The sequence below is a fragment of the Eleutherodactylus coqui genome, unplaced genomic scaffold, assembly GCF_035609145.1.
Source record: "Eleutherodactylus coqui strain aEleCoq1 unplaced genomic scaffold, aEleCoq1.hap1 HAP1_SCAFFOLD_498, whole genome shotgun sequence".
In the NCBI taxonomy this organism is placed as follows: Eukaryota; Metazoa; Chordata; class Amphibia; order Anura; family Eleutherodactylidae; genus Eleutherodactylus; species Eleutherodactylus coqui.
The window spans coordinates 20,001-38,697 of NW_027102063.1; positions in this window are offsets into that span (position 1 = coordinate 20,001).

The window sequence follows — 18,697 nt, forward strand, 5'->3', positions numbered from 1 at the left end:
CTCTGCTCCAAGGAGCGAGAGCGGACGCTCTGCTCGGCCCGGAGAGTGGGGTGGCGGGGCGCCGTCGCCTCGCTGGAACCAGGGGCGTCGTGACGTGCGCGCGCGCCTAGCCGCCGCCAGAACAGGCCGGAAAGGTTGAGCTGCATACGGATCTAAGCCGTTGCCCAAACTAACTCTGGCCCGTGTGACACAGCCGCGCGCGCGCTTTCCTACGACACTCGACCGCCGGGCTCCCTCGGCCTGGGAGGCACTCTCGGGGCAGGGGGCCACCGCAGCCCCCTTTAGGTGGCTTCGTACACCTCTTGAACGTGGCGCCCGGCCGCTCGGAGAGCGGGGTCTACCCGGGCAGACAGCCTGTCGGCCCCGCGGCCTGGGCAGGCGGAGCGGGTGCTCTTGCGCTCGGGGGCTCTGCTCGGCCCGGAGAGTTGGGTGCGGGGCGCCGTCGCCTCGCTGGAACCAGGGGCGTTGTGACGTTCGCACGCGCCTAGCCGCCGCCAGGACAGGCCGGAAAGGTTGAGCTGCATACGGATCTAAGCCGTTGCCCAAACTAACTCTGGCTCGTGTGACCGACACAGCCGCGCACGCGCTTTCCTACGACACTCGACCGCCTGGCTCCCCTCGGCCTGGGAGGCACTCTCGGGGCGGGGGGCACCGCAGCCCCCCCAAAGGTGGCTTCGTACACCTCTTGAACGTTGGGGCCCGGCCGCTCGGAGAGCGGGGTCTACCCGGGCAGACAGCCTGTCGGCCCCGCGGCCTGGACAGGCGGAGTGGGGACAAGCCAAGGCTACCGGCGGGCCTCGGACGGCCAGGGGTGGAAGGGCTCCACCTCAAGGTGGCTTCGTACACCTCTTGAACGTTGGGGCCCGGCCGCTCGGAGAGCGGGGTCTACCCGGGCAGACAGCCTGCTGGCCCCGCGGCCTGGACAGGCGGAGCGGGGAACCTTGCGCTCGGGGGCTCTGCTCGGCCCAGAGAGTGGGGTGCGGGGCGCCGTCGCCTCGCTGGAACCAGGGGCGTCGTGCCATTCGCGCGCGCCTAGCCGCCGCCAGAACAGGCCGGAAAGGATGAGCTTCATACGGATCTAAGCCGTTGCCCAAACTACCTCTGGCCCCTGTGACCGACACAGCCGTGGCACGCGCTTTCCTACGACACTCGACCGCCGGGCTCCCTCGGCCTGGGAGGCACTCTCAGGGCGGGGGGCACCGCAGCCCCCCCCAAGGTGGCTTCGTACACCTCTTGAACGTGGCGCCCGGCCGCTCGGAGAGCGGGGTCTACCCGGGCGGACAGCCTGTTGGCCCCGCGGCCTGGACAGGCGGAGTGGGGACAAGCCAAGGCTACCGGCGGGCGGGATCGACCGGGTAGCCGCCGTGGGGAACACAACTTGGACGCCTCGCGCCGTCGCGGACCACCGTCCTCCGTCTCTCTCCCTCTCTCGGAAGGGAGGCCGCCCGAGGCGCACGGGCCTCGGACGGCCGGGGGTGGAAGGGCTCCACCCCGAGGTGGCTTCGTACACCTCTTGAACGTGGCCGCCCGGCCGCTCGCTGAGAGCGGGGTCTACCCGGGCAGACAGCCCGTCGGCCCCGCGGCCTGGACAGGCGGAGCGGGGGCAAGCCAAGGCTACCGGCGGGCGGGATCGACCGGGTAGCCGCCGTGGGGAACACAACACGGACGCCTCGCGCCGTCGCGGACCACCGTCCTCCGTCTCTCTCTCCCTCTCTCGGAAGGGAGGCCGCCCGAGGCGCACGGGCCTCGGACGGCCGGGGGTGGAAGGGATCCACCCCCCGCGGGAAGGGGACGCGCGCCGGCGCCCGGACGCGGGAGCGTTGACCCGGGGGTCTTTACTCCGCCGAGGGGTAGCCCGGAGAAGGAGCGAGACCGGCCGGCGGGGGTGGAACACCCCCTCATGCCTCGCTCCTTCTGGGGATAAAGCGCGTCGTCCGCGGGCCGCCGTTCCCTATCCCCGCCGCCCTGGACCGCCCCCGCCTCGGCCGGAGCCCGAGGGGACAGGCGGGGGGTCCTTCGCTTTCGGGAAAACCGTCACCAAACGTGGGGCCCGTGCCCCGCTCTCGGCCGCCCTGAGGCGGGAGAGCTCGGATCGTTCTCTCTCGGCGTCGGCCCCACCGACGCACGACGCCCGGGAAAGGGCTGCACCCCCTGCGCCACGCTTCTCCCCCGGAGCACTCCCCCCGCAGGGGGCTCCGCGGGGTGTCCCGACACGCAGAGCCGCTCGCCTTCTTCCGCTGGGGACGGAAGGGACGCCTCCGCGCGTCCCTTCCCCATCCTCGAGAGCCGTACGCGCCGAGGGTGAACCCGCTCGCCGGGGCGCCGGGGAGCAGGGCCCTTGTGGTCCTTCCCCGGACATGGGCACGGCGAGGGTCCCCCGCCCGCGACGGCTCTCCCGTTGACCCACTCTCTCGCCTTGGGTGGTGGTGATGGAGGCGGCTGCCTACGCCTCAGCCCGGCATCTCGGAGGGGGGTCGCCCGGGCAGCCAGCCAGCCAGCCAGCCAGCCAGCCAGCCTGTCGGCCCCGCGGCCTGCACAGGCGGAGTGGGGACTCTTGCGCTCGATGACTCTGCTCCCAGGGAGGTGGCAGAGGGGCGGCCGCGGTGCTTTGACTTTCAGCGGTCCCCACTCCTCAGCACTCTGAGAAATACTGTCACTTTGTCAAAGACGGCACACCGCTCGTTCCCTTATATGCAAAAAAGGTGTTCGTCCTGACGTTTTGCGAGGCCTTAATTTACCGCCGTCGGGGCTATCAGGGGAAACAGGCCCGCTCCTTCCGCCCTCCTGGAACTGTGCCTCGGCCTGGAGCGACCATTATTACCCTCATACCGGTTCTCACGACATGCGCCGACACTCGGTTCAGCCCCGGCAGCCGCAGCTCCCGCCGGCCCGGCCAGCCGGGTCCGCACCCCTGGCCAGCGCCTGGAGCGTCTGGACTTTGTCATTTTTCCTCCAAGACTCGTCTCTGCCAACTGCCGTGGACTTCAGCAGGGGCTGCCTCGGGCTGTGCCCGGCCTCTTGGGGGTCCCGCCTGCCCGCGCAGGCAGCTAGGACGGGGTTATCAGCCCTCTCAGGGGGGCCTCCGCAGCCCCCCAAGGTGGCTTCGTACACCTCTTGAACGTTGGGCCCGGCCGCTCGGTGAGAGCGGGGTCTGCCCGGGCAGCCAGCCAGCCTGTCGGCCCCGCGGCCTGGACAGGCGGAGTGGGGACACTCGCGCTCGATGACTCTGCTCCCAGGGAGGTGGCAGAGGGGCGGACGCGGTGCTTTGACTTTGAGCGGTCCCCACTCCCTTCTCAGCACATTGAGAAATAGTCACTTTGTCAAAGGCCGCACACCGCTCGTTCCCTTATATGCAAAAAAGGTGTTCGTCCTGACGTTTTGCGAGGCCTTAATTTACCGCCGTCGGCGCTATCAGGGCAAACAGGCCCGCTCCTTCCGCCTTCCCGGAACCGTGGCTCGGCCCCGAGCGACCAGGTTTACCCTCATACCGGTTCTCACGACATGCATGGGTACTCGGCTCAGCCCCGGCAGCCGCAGCTCCCGCCGGCCCGGCCAGCCGGGTACGCCCCCCTGGCCGGCGCCTGGAGCGTTTGCACTTTGTCATTTTTCCTCAAAGACTCATCTCTGCCAACTGCCGTGGGATTCAGCAGGGGCTGCCACGGCTGTTCCCCGCCTCCTGGGTGTCCTGCCCTGCAACACCGGAGGGTCAGTCGGGGTCTTGAGCAACTACTGGTAGGTGCAGCACCTCGGGGGCCCTCTGCAGCCAGCACACGGCTGCCAACAGCCCGCTCTCCATCACCAGCCAGCCCATCTGCATACATCTGCTGGGGGTGCTTTTTTGACTTCCCCCGTTTTGGCCTATGGGGAAAAGCCAAGGGGGGAAACTCCAGAGTCATGCCGACCTCCTGGAACCCCAGCTCGGCCTGGAGCTACTGGTTTGCCCCCTTCCAGGTTCTCAGGACATGCATCGACACTCGGCTCTTCCCCAGCCGCCGCAGCTCCCCTCGGCCCGGCCAGCCGGGTCCGCCCCCCGGACCGGCGCCTGGAGCGTTTGGACTTTGTCGTTTTTTTCTCAAAGACTCATCTCTGCCAACGACTTCAGCAGGGGCTGCCACCTGCTGTTCCCCGCCAATGGGTGTCCTGACCTGCAACACCGGAGGCTCAGGTGTGGTCTTGAGCAACTGCTGGTAGGTGCACCTCGGGGGCCCACTGCAGCCAGCACACTGCTGCCAACAGCCCGCTCCCCGTCACCATCCAGCCCCTCTGCATACATCTGCCGGGGGTGCTTTTTTGACATCCCCCATTTTGGCCTATGGGGAAAAGCCAGGGGGAAAACCTCCAGAGTCAGGCCGACCTCCTGGAACTCCAGCTCGGCCTTGAGCTACTGGTTTGCCCCCTTCCCGGTTCTCAGGACATGCATCGATACTCGGCTCTTCCCCAGCCGCCACAGCTCCCGTCGGCCCGGCCAGCCGGGTCCGCCACCCTGGCCGGCGCCTGGAGCATTTGGACTTTGTCGTTTTTTCTCAAAGACTCATCTCTGCCAGCTGCCAAGGACTTCAGTAGGGGCTGCCACCTGCTGTTCCCCGCCAATGGGTGTCCTGCCCTGCCACACCGGAGGCTCAGGCAGGGTCTTGAGCAACTGCTGGTTGGTGCTCTCAGGGGGCCCCTCCACACCCCCAGGCCCACCTCCAGGGCCTCCCTCCCGGCCCCTGGAGCAGCCAGCGCCCCCTCGCCGTCAACGCTCTCTCCCCGTTGGGACTTTGAAACTTTTCTGACCGCGCAAGCTTCGTCAAACGGCAAGGGGGGCAGCCGGCGTTCTGTGCCCGGCCTCCTGGGGTCCTGCCCGGGCACATCGGAGGCTCAGCCAGGGTGTTGAGCCACCACTGGCAGGTGCACTCAGGGGGCCCTCCGCAGACGCCCATGCACACCTCCGCAGCCAGCACACTGCTGCCAACAGCCCGCTCCCCGTCACCCGCCAGCCCCTCTGCATACATCTGCTGGGGGTGCTTTTTTGACTTCCCCCATTTTGGCTTATGAGGAAAAGCCAGGGGGAAAACCTCCAGAGTCAGGCCGACCTCCTGGAACTCCGGCCCGGCCTGGAGCTACTGGTTTGCCCCCTTCCCGGTTCTCAGGACATGCATCGACACTCGGCTCAGCCCCGGCAGCCGCGGCTCCCGCCGGCCCGGCCAGCCGGGTACGCCACCCTGGCCGGCGCTTGGAGCGTTTGGACTTTGTCATTTTTCTCAAAGACCCATCTCTGCCAACTGCCGTGGGCTTCAGCAGTGGCTGCCGCGGGCTGTGCCCGGCCTACTGGGGGGTCCCGCCTGCCCGCGCAGGCAGCTAGGACAGGGCTCTCAGCAAGGGCTTGGAGGCGCTCTCAGGGGGGGGCCTCCGCAGCCCCCCAAGGTGGCTTCGTACACCTCTCGAACGTTGGGGCCCGGCCGCTCGGAGAGCGGGGTCTGCCCGGGCAGCCAGCCAGCCTGTCGGCCCCACGGCCCGCGCTGGCGGAGTGGGGACACTCGCGCTCGATGTCTCTGCTCCCAGGGAGGCGGCAGAGGGGCGGCCGCGGTGCTTTGACTTTGAGCGGTCCCCACTCCCTTCTCAGCACATTGAGAAATAGTCACTTTGTCAAAGACCGCACACCGCTCGTTCCCTTATATGCAAAAAAGGTGTTCGTCCTGACGTTTTGCGAGGCCTTAATTTACCGCCGTCGGCGCTATCAGGGAAAACGGGCACGCTCCTTCCGCCCTACTGGAACCGTGCCTCGGCCCGGAGCGACCAGGATTACCCTCATACCGGTTCTCACGACATGCATCGACACTCGGCTCTTCCCCGGCAGCCGCAGCTCCCGCCGGCCCGGCCAGCCGGGTCCGCCCCCCTGGCCGGCGCCTGGAGCGTTTGCACTTTGTCATTTTTTCTCAAAGACTCATCTCTGCCAACTGCCCTGGGCTTCAGCAGTGGCTGCCTCGGGCTGTGCCCGGCCTCTTGGGGGTCCCGCCTGCCCGCGCAGGCAGCTAGGACGGGGTTATCAGCCCTCTCAGGGGGGCCACCGCAGCCCCCCAAGGTGGCTTCGTACACCTCTTGAACGTTGGGCCCGGCCGCTCGGAGAGCGGGGTCTGCCCGGGCAGCCAGCCAGCCTGTCGGCCCCGCGGCCTGGGCAGGCGGAGTGGGGACCCTCGCGCTCGATGAGTCTGCTCCCAGGGAGGTGGCAGAGGGGCGGCCGCGGCGCTTTGACTTTGAGCGGTCCCCACTCCGCACATTGAGAAATAGTCACTTTGTCAAAGACCGCACACCGCTCGTTCCCTTATATGCAAAAAAGGTGTTCGTCCTGACGTTTTGCGAGGCCTTATTTTACCGCCGTCGGCGCTATCAGGGGAAGCGGGCCCGCTCCTTCCGCCTTCCTGGAACCGTGCCTCGGCCCCGAGGGCCCAGGATTACCCTCATACCGGTTCTCACGACATGCATCGACACTCGGCTCAGCCCCGGCAGCCGCAGCTCCCGCCGGCCCGACCAGCCGGGTCCGTCCCCCTGGCCGGCGCCCGGAGCGTTTGGACTTTGTCGTTTTTTCATCCAACACTCTCCTCTGGCAAATGCCATGGACTTCAGCGGGGGCTGCCGCGGGCTGTTCCCCGCCTCCTGGGTGTCCTGCCCTGCAACACCGGAGGCACAGGCACACTGCTGCCAACAGCCCGCTCTCCATCACCCCCCAGCCCCTTCTGCATACATCTGCCGGGGGTGCTTTTTTGCCTCCCCCCATTTTGGCCTATGGGGAAAAGCCAGGGGGAAAACGTCCAGAGTCAGGCCGACCTCCTGGAACTCCAGCTCGGCCTGGAGCCACCGGTTTGTCCCCTTCCCGGTTCTCACGACATGCACCGACACTCGGCTCAGCCCCGGCAGCCGCAGCACCCGCCGGCCCGGCCAGCCGGGTCCGTTCCCCTGGCCGGCACGCCTGGAGCATCTGGACTTTGTCGTTTTTCCTCCAAGACTCGCCTCTGGCAAATGCCATGGACTTCAGCGGGGGCTGCCGCGGGCTGTTCCCCGCCTCCTGGGTGTCCTGCCCTGCAACACCGGAGGCTCAGGCAGGGTCTTCAGCTACTGCTGGTAGGTGCACCTCGGGGGCCCTCCGCAGCCGCCCCGGGCCACCCCTGCAGCCAGCACACTGCTGCCAACAGCCCGCTCCCCATCACCAGCCAGCCCCTCTGCATACATCTGCTGGGGGTGCTTTTTTGACTTCCCCCCTTTTGGCCTATGGGGAAAAGCCAGGGGGACAATCTCCAGAGTCCTGCCGACCTCCTGGAACTCCAGCCCGGCCTGGAGCCACCGGTCTGTCCCCTTCCCGGTTCTCAGGGATTTTTGGACTTGTGATTTTCGTGATTCGTCTCTTCAAACTTTGTTGGACTACAATGGGGGGGCGACCGGCGGTCCGTGCCCAGCCTCCAGGGTGTCCTGCCCTGCAACACCAGAGGCTCGGGCAGGGTCTTGACCAACTACTGTTGGGTGCTCCTAGGGGGCCCCTCCACACCCCCAGGCCCACCTCCAGGACATCCCTCCCGGCCCCTGGAGCAGCCAGCACCCCCTCGCCGTCAACACTCTCCCCCCGTGGGGACTTTGAAACTTTTCTGACCGTGCAAGCTTCATCAAACGGCAAGGGGGCAACCGGCGTTCTGTGCCCAGCCTCCTGGGGTCCTGCCCGGGCACATCGGAGGCTCTGGCTGGGTGTTGAGTCACTACTGGCAGATGCACTCAGGGGGCCCTACGCTGCCGCCCATGCACACTGCTGCCAACAGCCCGCTCCCCATCACCCGCCAGCCCCTCTGCATACATCTGCCGGGGGTGCTTTTTTGACTTCCCCCATTTTGGCCTATGGGGAAAAGCCAGGGGGAAAACCACCAGAGTCAGGCCGACCTCCTGGAACCCCAGCTCGGCCCGGAGCCACCGGTTTGTCCCCTTCCCGGTTCTCAGGACATGCATTGACACCCGGCTCAGCACCGGCAGCCGCAGCCCTCGCCAGCCCGGCCAGCCGGGTCCGCCACCCTGGCCGGCGCCTGGAGCGTTTGGACTTTGTCATTTTCATGACTTGTCTCCTCAAACTTTGTCCGACTGCAAGGGGGGCTGCCGCAGTCCGTGCCCAGCCTCCAGGGGTTGCCCCCGGCCACTGGAGCAGCCAGCACCCCCTCGCCGTCAACACTCTCTCCCCGTTGGGACTTTGAAACTTTTCTGACCGTGCAAGCTTCGTCAAACGGCAAGGGGGCAGGCTGCGGTCTGTGCCCGGCCTCCTGGGGTCCTGCCCGGGCACATCGGAGGCTCAGCCTGGGTTTTCCGCCACCACTGGTAGGTGCGCTTTGGGGGCCCTCCGCAGCCGCCCCGGGCCACCCCTGCAGCCAGCACACTGCTGCCAACAGCCCGCTCTCCATCACCAGCCAGCCCCTCTGTACACATCTGCCGGGGGGGTGCTTTTTTTGAGACATACTGTCACTTTGTCAAAGACCGCACACCGCTCGTTCCCTTATACCCCGACAAGGTGTTCGTGGTGACGTTTTGCGAGGCCTTATTTTACCGCCGTCGGCGCTATCAGGGGAAGCAGGCCCGCTCCTTCCGCCCTCCTGGAACCGTGCCTCGGCCCGGAGCGGCCAGGTTTACCCTCATACCGGTTCTCGTGACCTGCATTGACACTCGGCTCTTCCCCAGCCGCCGTAGCTCCCGCCGGTCCCAGCCAGCCAGGTCCGCCCCCCTGGCCGGCGCCTGGAGCGTTTGGACTTTGTCATTTTCATGACTTGTCTCCTCAAACTTTGTTCGACTGCAAGGGGGGGGGGGCTGCCGCGGTCCGTGCCCAGCCTCCAGGGGTTGCCCCCGGAGCAGCCAGCACCCCCTCGCCGTCAACACTCTCTCCCCGTGGGGACTTTGAAACTTTTCTGACCGTGCAAGCGTCATCAGACGGCAAGGGGGCAGGCTGCGGTCTGTGCCCGGCCTCCTGGGGTCCTGCCCGGGCACATCGGAGGCTCAGCCAGGGTCTTGGGCCCCTACTGGTAGGTGCACTTTGGGGGCCCTCCGCAGCCGCCCAGGCCCACCCCTGCAGCCACCACACGGCTGCCAACAGCCCGCTCTCCATAACCCCCCAGCCCATTGCATACATCTGCTGGGGGTGCTTTTTTGACTTCCCCCATTTTGGCCTATGGGGAAAGGCCGGGGGGGGAAACCTCCAGAGTCAGGCCGACCTCCTGGAACTCCAACCCGGCCTGGAGCCACTGGTTTGTCCCCTTCCCGGTTCTCAGGACATGCGTCGACACTCGGCTAAGCCCCGGCAGCCACAGCCCCCGTCGGCCGGGCCAGCCGGGTCCACCACCCTGCCCGGCGCCCAGAGCGTTTGGACTTTGTCGTTTTTTTCTCCAAGACTCGCCTCTGGCACATGCCATGGGCTTCAGCGGGGGCTGCTCCCCGCCTCCTGGGTGTCCTGCCCGGGCACATCGGAGGCACAGGCAATGTCTTGAGCCACCACTGGTAGGTGCACTCAGGGGGCCCTCCGCAGCCGCCCTGGGCCACCCCTGCAGCCAGCACACTGCTGCCAACAGCCCGCTCTCCATCGCCCCCCAGCCCCTCTGCATACATCTGCTGGGGGTGCTTTTTTGACTTCCCCCATTTCGGCCTATGGGGAAAAGCCAGGGGGAAAACCTCCAGAGTCAGGCCGACCTCCTGGAACTCCAGCTCGGCCTGGAGCTACTGGTCTGTCCCCTTCCCGGTTCTCAGGACCTGCATTGACACTCGGCTCAGCCCCAGCCGCCGCAGCCCCCGCCGGCCCGGCCAGCCGGGTCCGCACCCCTGGACGGCACGCCTGGAGCGTTTGGACTTTGTCATTTTCATGACTTGTCTCCTCAGACATTGTCCGACTGCAAGGGGGGCGGCCGCGGTCCGTGCCCAGCCTCCAGGGGTTGCCCCCGGCCCCTGGAGCAGCCAGCACCCCCTCGCCGTCAACACTCTCTCCCCGTCGGGACTTTGAAACTTTTTCTGACCGTGCAAGCTTCATCAAACGGCAAGGGGGCAGGCTGCGGTCTGTGCCCGGCCTCCTGGGGTCCTGCCGGGGGACATCGGAGGCTCAGCCAGGGTCTTGAGCCACCGCTGGCAGGTGCACTCTGGGGGCCCTCCGCAGCCGCCCATGCACACCTCTGCAGCCTGCACACTGCTGCCAACAGCCCGCTCCCCATCACCCGCCAGCCCCTCTGCATACATCTGCTGGGGGTGCTTTTTTGCCTCCCCCCGTTTTGGCCTATGGGGAAAAGCCAGGGGGAAAACCACCAGAGTCATGCCGAACTCCTGGAACTCCAGCTCGGCCTGGAGCTACTGATCTGTCCCCTTCCCGGTTCTCAGGACATGCATTGACACTCGGCTCAGCCCCGGCAGCCGCAGCCCCCGCCAGCCCGGCCAGCCGGGTCTGCCCCCCTGGCCGGCGCCTGGAGCGTTTGGACTTTATCATTTTCATGACTTGTCTCCTCAAACTTTGTCCGCCTGCAAGGGGGGCGGCCGCGGTCCGTGCCCAGCCTCCAGGGGTTGCCCCCGGCCCCTGGAGCAGCCAGCACCCCCTCGCCGTCAACACTCTCTCCCCGTTGGGACTTTGAAACTTTTCTGACCGTGCAAGCTTCATCAAACGGCAAGGGGGCAGGCTGCGGTCTGTGCCCGGCCTCCTGGGGTCCTGCCCGGGCACATCGGAGGCTCAGCCAGGGTTTTGAGCCACTGCTGGCAGGTGCACTCAGGGGGCCCTCCGCAGCCGCCCAGGCCCACCCCTGCAGCCAGCACATGGCTGCCAGCAGCCACCACACAGCTGCCAACAGCCCGCTCTCCATCGCCCCCCAGCCCCCCTGCATACATCTGGCGGGGGTGCTTTTTTGACTTCCCCCATTTTGGCCTATGGGGAAAAGCCAGGGGGGACACCTCCAGAGTCAGGCCGACCTCCTGGAACTCCAGCTCGGCCCGGAGCCACCGGTTTGTCCCCTTCCCGGTTCTCAGGACATGCATTGACACCCAGATCTTCCCTGGCAGCCGCAGCTCCCGCCGGCCCGGCCAGCCAGGTCCGCACCCCTGGCCGGCGCCTGGAGCGTTTGGACTTTGTCATTCTCATGACTTGTCTCCTCAAACTTTGTTCGACTGCAAGAGGGGCTGCCGGGGTCCGTGCCCAGCCTCCAGGGGTTGCCCCCGGCCCCTGGAGCAGCCAGCACCCCCTCGCCGTCAACACTCTCTCCCCGTTGGGACTTTGAAACTTTTCTGACCGTGCAAGCTTCATCAAACGGCAAGGGGGCAGGCTGCGGTCTGTGCCCGGCCTCCTGGGGTCCTGCCCGGGGACATCGGAGGCTCCGCCTGGGTCTTGAGCAACTACTGGTAGGTGCGCTTTGGGGGGCCCTCCGCAGCCGCCCCGGGCCACCCCTGCAGCCAGCACACTGCTGCCAACAGCCCGCTCTCCATCACCAACCAGCCAGCCAGCCCCGTCTGCACACATCTGCCGGGGGTGCTTTTTTTGAGACATACTGTCACTTTGTCAAAGACCGCACACCGCTCGTTCCCTTATACCCCGACAAGGTGTTCGCGGTGACGTTTTGCGAGGCCTTATTTTACCGCCGTCGGCGCTATCAGGGGAAGCAGGCCCGCTCCTTCCGCCTTCCCGGAACCGTGGCTCGGCCCGGAGCGACCAGGATTACCCTCATACCGGTTCTCATGACATGCATTGACACTCGGCTCAGCCCCGGCAGCCGCAGCTCCCACCGGCCAGGCCAGCCGTGTCTGCCCCCCTGGCCGGCACGCCTGGAGCGTTTGGACTTTGTCATTTTTTCCCCCAAGACTCGCCTCTGCCAACTGCCAAGGACTTCAGCAGGGGCTGCCACGGCTGTTCCCCGCCTCCTGGGGTTCATGCCCGGGCACACCGGAGGCTCAGGCATTGTCTTGAGCGACTACTGTTGGGTGCTCTCACGGGGCCCCTCCACACCCCCAGGCCGACCTCCAGGGGCTCCAGCCCGGCCCCAGGGGCAGCCAGCACCCCTTCGCCGTCAACACTCTCCCCCCGTTGGGACTTTGAAACTTTTCCGACCGTGCAAGCGTCATCGGACGGCAAGGGGGTAAGCTGCGGGCTCTGCCCGGCCTCCTGGTGTCCTGCCCGGCCCCGTGGGGCGGACAGGCAGGGTTTCTCACCCACTACCCGTAGGCACTCTCAGGGGGCCCTCCGCGCCCTCAGGCCGCCCTCCCCGGGCTTCCCCCGGGTCCGCGGAGCAGCCCGACACCCCTCGCCGCACCGTCTCTCGCCCCCGTTGGGACTTTGAAACTTTTCCCCCCCGTGCAAACCTCACCGGGGGGCAGAGGGAGAGACCCGCGGGCCGTGCCCGGCCTCCCGGGACTCCCTCCGGGCAGCGCGGGCGGCTCGGACGGGGTTTTGAGCGAGTGCTGGGGGGGGTGTCTTCGGGGGCCCCCCGCGGGCCCCCCGGGGCACCTGCGCGGGGTGGCCCCTGCTGCCAGACACCCACTCCCTATCGACCATCCAGCCCCCCTACATACATCTGGCGGGGGTGCTTTTTTGAGTTCCCCCATTTTGGCAACTTGGCACATCCTATGGGGAAACCGGCAAAATCATGCCGACCTCCTGGAACTCCGGCTCGGCCTGGAGCCGCCGGTTTGTCCCCTTCCCGGTTCTCAGGCATTTTCGGACTTTGTCATTTTTTCAGCACTCTGTCAATGCGGCCAGCGGGAGCTGCCGCGGTCTGTGCCCAGGCACCAGGCTCTCCAAACGGACACCGGCGGAGGGTCAGGGGGTGTCTCGGCCAGATACTGAAAAACACTCAGGGGGTGCCCAGGCACCAGGCACTCCAAACGGACACCGTCGGAGGGTCAGGGGGTGTCTCAGCCAGATACTGAAAAACACTCAGGGGCGCACGGGGGCTGCACAGGGCCACCCCGGGCGGCCATATTGGCGGCTGGGACCCCCTATTCAGCAAACGCCAGGGGGCGCTCAGGGACACCCGGGGGCTGCTCCACTCGCCCCAGGCCGGCCTCCCTGAGGCGGGCACGTTAGCGGCTGAGACCCCCTCTCGAGCAGAGACCGGGGGGCGCTCGGGGACACACGGGGGCTGCTCCACTCGCCCCAGGCCGGACTCCCTGAGGCGGGCACATCAGCGGCTGAGAACCCCTCTCCACCAATGACCGGGGGACGCTCAGGGACACACGGGGGCTGCTCCACTCGCCCCAGGCCGGCCTCCCTGGGTACCCAGGCGGGCACATTAGCGGCTGAGACCCCCTCTCGACCAAAGACCGGGGGCGCTCAGGGACACGCGGGGGCTGCTCCACTCGCCCCAGGCCGGCCTCCCTGAGGCGGGCACATTAGCGGCTGAGACCCCCTCTCGACCAGAGACCGGGGGGCACTCGGGGACACACGGGGGCTGCTCCACTCGCCCCAGGCCGGACTCCCTGAGGCGGGCACATTAGCGGCCGAGACCCCCTCTCGACCAGAGACCGGGGGGCGCTCGGGGACACACGGGGGCTGCTCCACTCGCCCCAGGCCGGACTCCCTGAGGCGGGCACATTAGCGGCCGAGACCCCCTCTCCACCAGAGACCGGGGGGCGCTCGGGGACACACGGGGGCTGCTCCACTCACCCCAGGCCGGACTCCCTGAGGCCGGCACATTAGCGGCTGAGACCCCCTCTCCACCAAAGACCGGGGGGCGCTCGGGGACACACGGGGGCTGCTCCACTCGCCCCAGGCCGGACTCCCTGAGGCGGGCACATTAGCGGCTGAGACCCCCTCTCCACCAAAGACCGGGGGCACTCAGGGACACACGGGGGCCGCTCCACTCGCCCCAGGCCGGACTCCCTGAGGCGGGCACATTAGCGGCTGAGACCCCCTCTTCAGCAAACGCCAGGGGACACTCGGGGACACACGGGGGCTGCTCCACTCGCCCCAGGACGGACTCCCTGAGGCGGGCACATTAGCGGCTGGGACCCCCTCTCCACCAAAGACCGGGGGGCGCTCGGGGACACACGGGGGCTGCTCCACTCGCCCCAGGCCGGACTCCCTGAGGCGCGCACATTAGCGGCTGGGACCCCCTCTCCACCAAAGACCGGGGGGCGCTCGGGGACACACAGGGGCTGCTCCACTCGCCCCAGGCCGGCCTCTGTAGGTACCCAGGCGGGCACATTAGCGGCTGAGACCCCCTCTCCACCAAAGACCGGGGGGCGCTCGGGGACACACAGGGGCTGCTCCACTCGCCCCAGGCCGGCCTCTCTAGGTACCCAGGCGGGCACATTAGCGGCTGAGACCCCCTCTTGACCAAAGACCGGGGGACACTCAGGGACACACGGGGGCTGCTCCACTCACCCCAGGCCGGCCTCCCTAGGTACCCGGGCGGGCACATTAGCGGCTGAGACCCCCTCTTCAGCAAACGCCAGGGGACGCTCAGGGACACACGGGGGCTGCTCCACTCGCCCCAGGCCGGACTCCCTGAGGCGGGCACATTAGCGGCTGAGACCCCCTCTCCACCAAAGACCGGGGGGGGGGCGCTCGGGGACACACGGGGGCTGCTCCACTCGCCCCAGGCCGGACTCCCTGCGTACCCGGGCGGGCACATTAGCGGCTGAGACCCCCTCTCGACCAAAGACCGGGGGACGCTCAGGGACACACGGGGGCCCCTCCGCGCCCCCAGGCCGACCTCCAGGGCCTCCCTCCCGGCCCCTGGAGCAGCCAGCACCCCCTCGCCGTCAACACTCTCTCCCCGTTGGGACTTTGAAACTTTTCTGACCGTGCAAGCTTCATCGGACGGCAAGGGGGCAGGCTGCGGTCTGTGCCCGGCCTCCTGGGGTCCTGCCCGGGCACATCGGAGGCTCAGCGGGGGTTTTGAGCCACCGCTGGCAGGTGCACTCAGGGGGCCCTCCGCAGCCGCCCCGGGCCACCCCTGCAGCCAGCACACCGCTGCCAACAGCCCGCTCTCCGTCACCAGCCAGGCCCGTCCGCGCACATCTGCCGGGAGGGAGCTTTTTTTGAGACATACTGTCACTTTGTCAAAGACCGCACACCGCTCGTTCCCATATACCCCGACAAGGTGTTCGTGGTGACGTTTTGCGAGGCCTTATTTTACCGTCGTCGGCGCTATCAGGGGAAACACGCCCGCTCCTTCCGCCTCCCTGGTACCCTGGCTGGGCCCGGAGCGACCAGGATTACCCTCATACCGGTTCTCACGACCTGCACTGACACTCGACTCTGCCCCGGCCGCCGCAGCTCCCGCAGGCCCGGCCAGCCGGGTCCGCCCCCCTGGCCGGCGCCCGGAGCGTTTGGACTTTGTCGTTTCTTCTCCAAGACGCGTCTCTGCCAACTGCCGTGGACTTCAGCGGGGGCTGCTCCCCGTCTCCTGGGTGTCCTGCCCGGGCACATCGGAGGCTCAGCCTGGGTCTTCAGCCCCTACTGGTAGGTGCACTCAGGGGGCCCTCCGCAGCCGCCCAGGCCCACCCCTGCAGCCAGCACACGGCTGCCAGCAGCCACCACACAGCTGCCAACAGCCCGCTCTCCGTCACCCCCCAGCCCCTTCTGCATACATCTGCTGGGGGTGCTTTTTTGACTTCCCCCCTTTGGCCAATGGGGAAAAAGCTAAGGGGAAAACCTCCAGAGTCAGGCCGACCTCCTGGAACTCCAACCCGGCCTGGAGCCACCGGTTTGTCCCCTTCCCGGTTCTCACGACATGCATCGACACTCGGCTCAGCCCCGGCAGCCGCAGCCCCCGCCGGCCCCGCCAGCCCGGTCCGCAACCCTGGCCAGCGCCTGGAGCGTTTGGACTTTGTCATTTTTTCTCAAAGACCCATCTCTGCCAACTGCCGTGGGCTTCAGCGGGGGCTGCTCCCCGCCTCCTGGGTGTCCTGCCCGGGCACATCGGAGGCTCAGGCAATGTCTTGAGCCACCGCTGGCAGGTGCACTCAGGGGGCCCTCCGCAGCCTCCCAGGCCCACCCCCGCAGCCAGCACATGGCTGCCAGCAGCCACCACACAGCTGCCAACAGCCCGCTCTCCGTCACCCCCCAGCCCCTTATGCATACATCTGCTGGGGGTGCTTTTTTGACTTCCCCCCTTTTGGCCTATGGGGAAATGCTAAGGGGAAAACCTCCAGAGTCAGGCCGACCTCCTGGAACTCCAACCCGGCCTGGAGCCACAGGTTTGTCCCCTTCCCGGTTCTCACGACATGCATCGACACTCGGCTCAGCCCCGGCAGCCGCAGCTCCCGCCGGCCCGGCCAGCCCGGTCCGCACCCCTGGCCAGCGCCTGGAGCGTTTGGACTTTGTCATTTTTTCTCAAAGACCCATCTCTGCCAACTGCCGTGGGCTTCAGCGGGGGCTGCTCCCCGCCTCCTGGGTGTCCTGCCCGGGCACATCGGAGGCTCAGGCAATGTCTTGAGCCACCGCTGGTAGCTGCACTCAGGGGGCCCTCAGCAGCCGCCCAGGCCCACCCCTGCAGCCAGCACACGGCTGCCAGCAGCCACCACACAGCTGCCAACAGCCCGCTCTCCGTCACCCCCCAGCCCCTCCTGCATACATCTGCTGGGGGTGCTTTTTTGACTTCCCCCCTTTTGGCCTATGGGAAAAAGCTAAGGGAAAAACCTCCAGAGTCAGGCCGACCTCCTGGAACTCCAACCCGGCCTGGAGCCACCGGTTTGTCCCCTTCCCGGTTCTCAGGACATGCATAGACACTCGGCTCAGCCCCGGCCGCCGCAGCCCCCGCCGGCCCGGCCAGCCCGGTCCGCACCCCTGGCCAGCGCCTGGAGCGTTTGGACTTTGTCATTTTTTCTCCAAGACTCGCCTCTGCCAACTGCCGTGGGCTTCAGCGGGGGCTGCTCCCCGCCTCCTGGGTGTCCTGCCCGGGCACATCGTATGCTCAGGCAATGTCTTGAGCCACCGCTGGTAGGTGCACTCAGGGGGCAGTCCGCAGCCGCCCGGGGCCCACCCCTGCAGCCAGCACACGGCTGCCAGCAGCCACCACACAGCTGCCAACAGCCCGCTCTCCGTCACCCCCCAGCCCAACTCTGCATACATCTGCCGGGGGTGCTTTTTTGACTTCCCCCCTTTTGGCCTATGGGGAAAAGCTAAGGGGAAAACCTCCAGAGTCAGGCCGACCTCCTGGAACTCCAACCCGGCCTGGAGCCACCGGTTTGTCCCCTTCCCGGTTCTCAGGACATGCCTAGACACTCGGCTCAGCCCCGGCCGCCGCAGCCCCCGCCGGCCCGGCCAGCCCGGTCCGCACCCCTGGCCGGCACGCCTGGAGCGTTTGGACTTTGTCGTTTTTTTCAAAGACTCATCTCTGCCAACTGCCGTGGGCTTCAGCGGGGGCTGCTCCCCGCCTCCCGGGTGTCCTGCCCGGGCACATCGGAGGCTCAGGCAATGTCTTGAGCCACCGCTGGTAGCTGCGCTTTGGGGGCCCTCGGCAGCCGCCCAGGCCCACCCCTGCAGCCAGCACACGGCTGCCAGCAGCCACCACACAGCTGCCAACAGCCCGCTCTCCATCACCCCCCAGCCACTTCTGCATACATCTGCTGGGGGTGCTTTTTTGACTTCCCCCGTTTTGGCCTATGGTAAAATGCTAAGGGGAAAACCTCCAGAGTCAGGCCGACCTCCTGGAACTCCAGCTCGGCCTCGAGCCACCGGTTTGTCCCCTTCCCGGTTCTCACGACATGCATCGACACTCGGCTCAGCCCCAGCAGCTGCAGCTCCCGCCGGCCCGGCCAGCCCGGTCCGCACCCCTGGCCAGCGCCTGGAGCGTTTGGACTTTGTCATTTTTTTTCAAAGACTCGTCTCTGCCAACTGCCGTGGGCTTCAGCGGGGGCTGCTCCCCGCCTCCTGGGTGTCCTGCCCGGGCACATCGTATGCTCAGGCAATGTCTTGAGCCACCGCTGGTAGGTGCACTCAGGGGGCCCTCCGCAGCCGCCCAGGCCCACCCCTGCAGCCAGCACACGGCTGCCAGCAGCCACCACACAGCTGCCAACAGCCCGCTCTCCGTCACCCCCCAGCCCATCTGCATACATCTGGCGGGGGTGCTTTTTTGACTTCCCCCCTTTTGGCCTATGGGGAAAAGCCAGGGGGGAAACCTCCAGAGTCAGGCCGACCTCCTGGAACTCCAACCCGGCCTGGAGCCACAGGTTTGTCCCCTTCCCGGTTCTCAGGACAAGCATAGACACTCGGCTCAGCCCCGGCCGCCGCAGCCCCCGCCGGCCCGGCCAGCCCGGTCCGCACCCCTGGCCAGCGCCTGGAGCGTTTGGACTTTGTCATTTTTTCTCAAAGACCCATCTCTGCCAACTGCCCTGGGCTTCAGCGGGGGCTGCTCCCCGCCTCCTGGGTGTCCTGCCCGGGCACATCGGAGGCTCAGGCAATGTCTTGAGCCACCGCTGGCAGGTGCACTCAGGGGGCCCTCCGCAGCCTCCCGGGCCCACCCCCGCAGCCAGCACACGGCTGCCAGCAGCCACCACACAGCTGCCAACAGCCCGCTCTCCGTCACCCCCCAGCCCCTTATGCATACATCTGCTGGGGGTGCTTTTTTGACTTCCCCCCTTTTGGCCTATGGGATAATGCCAAGGGGAAAACCTCCAGAGTCAGGCCGACCTCATGGAACTCCAACCCGGCCTGAAGCCACCGGTTTGTCCCCTTCCCGGTTCTCACGACATGCATCGACACTCGGCTCAGCCCCGGCAGCCGCAGCTC